Source organism: Rhipicephalus sanguineus, chromosome 1 (assembly GCF_013339695.2).
Source record: "Rhipicephalus sanguineus isolate Rsan-2018 chromosome 1, BIME_Rsan_1.4, whole genome shotgun sequence".
NCBI classification, from domain to species: Eukaryota; Metazoa; Arthropoda; class Arachnida; order Ixodida; family Ixodidae; genus Rhipicephalus; species Rhipicephalus sanguineus.
The window spans coordinates 246445688-246450501 of NC_051176.1; positions in this window are offsets into that span (position 1 = coordinate 246445688).

Genomic DNA, 4814 nt, shown 5'->3' on the forward strand with positions numbered 1-4814 from the left:
ATAACCGTCACTAATAATAAATGCTGTACTTCGTAGCGTGTCAAAGTGGTGCCACGAAAACTTTTTAATTATTAATCGAAATAAATCTAAGTTTATGGTTTTTAGATCAGCTCAACGCAAGTTACCTCCTCACCAGCAATCACAGTTACTCTCATTTGATTAATGTCAGCGACAGCGTATCATTTCTTGGCGTTCACCTCGATGCAACCTTACCTTCGCTCTCCATATTGCTCACATTAGAAAAACGGCAGCATTCGACAGTCGCGCATTACTCAAAGCTCGCTCATATTTTTCTCATAAAGCCACTCCTTTCTCTTTACTTCGCATTCATTCATTCTCATATCACTTATGCATCGCATCATGGGGAATACTTACCAGTGTCATCTTTCATCCTTACAACATCTACAAAATCGAGCTCTTCGCGTTATGTTTTTACTGCTCTCGCGACAGTAGCGCCATTCCCCTTCTTCAGTGCAATACATCTTAACGGTTAGCAACCTATTTCGGTTTAATCTAATTATGTTTCTGCATAAACAATAAAAATCAACTTTCTGCTAATTTCATTGATCCCAGATGTAGTTAATGCTACACAACACAGGTTTGCGGCTAACAATAACTTTTTACTTCCTAAGGTTCATACTAACTATGGTAAATCATCTTCTCTCTTCTGTACCATCTCCATATGGAATAACTTGCCCACTTCACTAAAATGTTAAAGTTTCTTTTATTTCATTTAAAAACTCATTAAAAGAGCATCTGTTAAATAGTTGATCGGTCTTTTTTGTTACTTCACAATGTATTATTATTGTATTTTTGATGCAGGCCCTTTTGTTTTCAATCTGCTTTGTGTATTCTTTGTTTCTGCGATTCAACGCTGCTTATTGTTGTTTTATTTATTTGTAATCATCACCGAGGGTCCCCGTTGCAGTCGTGTACTTTGGGACCCTCGTCTGTATATTTTCTCCATGTATTATTCTTTTATATAATGATAATAAACTTATTGAGTGATTGATTGATGATAGATAGATAGATGATAGAAGATAGATAGTATAGAATAGATAGATAGATAGATAGATAGATAGATAGATAGATAGATAGATAGATAGATAGATAGATGGATAGATAGATAGATAGATATATAGATAGATAGATAGATAGATAGATAGATAATAGATAGATAGATAGATAGATAATAGATAGATAGATAGATAGATAGATAGATAGATAGATAGATAGATAGATAGAAGATAGATAGATAGATCGATAGATAGATAGATAGTAGATAGATAAAAATGCTCTCAAGTGTGAAATGTTCGCCAGAAATGCTTCGCATTTAAAACAACGCAAGCGCTGGTACATTGATGAGTTATGCAAAACACTGGGTGCGAAAGAGCCTGATGCAAGAGAAAAAAATTGCGGAAGGCCGTGTTGAAGGGCCAGTTGCTGCATGTTACTGCGTTGAAAACTGCGAGAAAAACGACCCGAATGATAAGAAAACATAAGAACAGCGCTTGTGTTGTTTTGTTACCCTTCGTCCCGTTTACACGCTGTTTTCAACGCAGTAACGGTATACCAACTGCCCTTCAAGAGGCCCTTTTGCAATTTAAAGGAGCAATTAATTGAATTGATAGTTACAGGCAAATAATAATTAAGTGTAGAGATATAGTAAAAATTAATTGAGGGTTATGATTGCAAAGCATCAGATGATAGGCTAAAGAAGAGGGTGAATGCCCCCCCCCCCCCCCATTGTTAGATTCTTGCTAAGAAACCTTTTTCAAGTAATCCCAGAACGCCCCGCGGGTGTGAAGCACTATAGGAAAAATGTTACATCGAGCGAGCCAGCCGTTTGTAGCCCGCGGCTCGTTGGCGCCGTGGGAGCACGAAACGAACACGTTGAATATTCTTACGTCATAAAACAATCACATATCCGAACGCATCTGCATGTATCTCTACGCATGAAATGTGAAGGAATAACGCAGTCATTGTAGGTATTGCCGAGCGTATGTATGTATATCGGACGTAGCATTTAAACGGCACGTGTGTTACCGCGTGCCGATGCCGTCAAGACGTTCTGTCGTCATCAATATGAGCCGAACACCGAAATAATGTTTAGTGTACGAATACTTGTAATGCACTAATGTAAATTGGACGTACTGGATTGCCACAGACCTTTCCGTTTGAGCATTGGTGTAGTGAACACTTTTGCGCTTGCTCGCTGCGTTTAGCCGCTATGGCCTATTTAAAGATAATTTCAGTGTTGCAGTGATCTTGCTCACGACTATAACATCTCTGCGGCATACATTCCCTGCTAGTCATCACGCGAAAGCACAACCCGTTTTTAAAATGCAACAACTGCGGTAGTATCAACGAAGTGTCGTAAAAGCTTATCATTTGATGCATATATGGTGCGAGCGACGCGCACCGGGTCTATCTATACTTTATTTCAGTATACTTTTATACTTGATTTATACTTTTTTTTTTAGTAAACGCCAACTATACTCTCTCGAGTACTCTTTGAATATCACAACCTCACCTTCAGCTCGTCGACAGTGTCGACGGACGTTGATTCAAATGGATGCGCGAATTGCATAGACCGCTCCTGAACTTCATCTAGAAGACGAATTGTATTGTTTTATTAATTTATGCTGTAGGGGCAGGGGACACGGCCGGCTCGCACGTGACTAACTTCGTCCCATGTTTCTATTAGTCATCTCTAGAACGGACAAAGCCTCAAAGCGGTGAAGACCAAAACTGTGTACTGGCAAAAACCAGATGTATGCACTTAGGGACAAGGAAGACAAAGGCACTAATACTATGGTAGGATAGCTTAAACAGCTGAGGAGTTTTACGGAGGTCTGTACAGTAGCCGGGGCAACCAGGAAGATAATGTAAGAAGTAGTAGTAGCCCAGAGGAATCGGACATCCCAGCGGTAACGACAGCGAAATAAAGAAAGCCTTGGAGGGAAAAGAGGCGAAGCCCCTGGTGTGATCACGTACATCAGATCTGCTGAAAGTGTGGACAGACTGTGTTATAAACACTGGCCACCCTGTATACTAAATGTCTCTTAACGGTGAGGGTATCAGAATCTTGGAAGAATACTAAGATCATCTTAATCCATAAAAAAAGGGGACGTCAAGGACTTGAAAAATTGCAGACCGATCAGCTTACTGTCCGTTTGTCTACAAGCTGCTTACAAAGATAGTAGCTATACAATTAGAACAGCATTAGAATTGAGTCAACCAAGTACCAAGAGGATTCCGTACAGGCTACTCGACAATAGCCATACTTACACTGTCAATGAGGCGATAGAGAAATGCGCGGAATATAACCAAACCCTATATATAGCCTTCATAGACTACGAGAAGGCATTTGATTCGGTCCAGCATAAGCAGTTACGCAGGCGCTACGGAATCAGGGCGTCGATGAACCATATTTAAAAATACTGGAATAAATCTTAGGTTTAGGTGCACCTTAAAGAACCTCAGGTGGTCAATAATTCCGGAGCCCTCCACGACGGCGTCCCTCATAATCATATCGCGGTTTTGGGACGCCAACCCCAACAATTATTATTTATTTATTATTATTATTATTTTTAATTATTATTATTATTATTATTATTATTATTAACACATGGTACTGGCAGAGTGTTGGTTTATGTAAATTGAATTACCCAAAATGAAAGCTCGAAGCCTTTATATTCAACCTGGTTGAATGTTTTCTCCGTAGTGCATTGGTTTAAACCGCACTCGTCTTAGGCGTCGTGTTTTGGATTTCTCATCTTGCAATATGACCGAAAAAAAATACAAAGACCAGGAGAAGCCATTTCTTGACTTGTACCCCGCGAAAATACACACTGCGGTGTAGCTTTTAGCATGCGACAACAGCGCCAGAAGACGGCCTAGCGAGCAAAGCAAGCAAAACTAGAGGAATATCATAACCTTCTCCCTTTTATATGTTTTTTTATCCTGCGACAAGAGCATCTGTAATTCCGAAGTATCCACGTGCGCATTCGTGTGGCTACTTGCGGATTATTAAAATAAGCAGATGATAGAACATGCATAACATTAATTTAGGCAAAACTCGGTATGTGACACTATCGCGTTAATGATGAAGCGTGTGTACGGGTTTGTTTTCACGTATTATTTCTGTTGTCCCTAGCGGCCTATGTAAATAAATAATTTAAAGGATTTTACGTGCCATAACCACATTGTCATTATGAGGCAAGCCGCAGTGCGGAATTCTGTATAGGTTTAAACACCTGGGGTTCTTGAACGTACACCTACATTAAAGCAAGCGGGTGTCCTACATCAAAGCAATGCGGCCGCCATGGCAGGCAATCGAACCCGCTACCTCGTAAGGTCCCTATATTTAAAAGGTAGCGACAACTACACGCGCGCCCTCTCGAGGGGTCAAGGAGCAGCGATAGCAGACGACGCGCCGCTCACTCCCGTGCATATTGCGGGCGCCTGAAACCGAACTCAGTGCTCGCTTGAACCGCTAAATTATTAATATTTGTGGCTTAAGTTCTCATCAGTTATCAAACTACACGGACAATAACTTTAACGAGCATAGGAGCACGTTGAATATTGAAATAAAACGCGTGCGTTTCCGAAGCAGATTCCGAGCGGGTCCCCACAGCAGCAGTAATGCAGGGCATTATTTTTTTTTTCTTTGCATATTTTGACATTCAGCGCAACTTGAACAGGTGGTGTTTGGATGAGTTAAAAGTGCTTGTTTCTAGCTCGAAAAAATAGGCAGGTAGTCAGCGTACTGCTACTTTCGGAAACTTCATCGGCACCTAGCCCTCTGTATG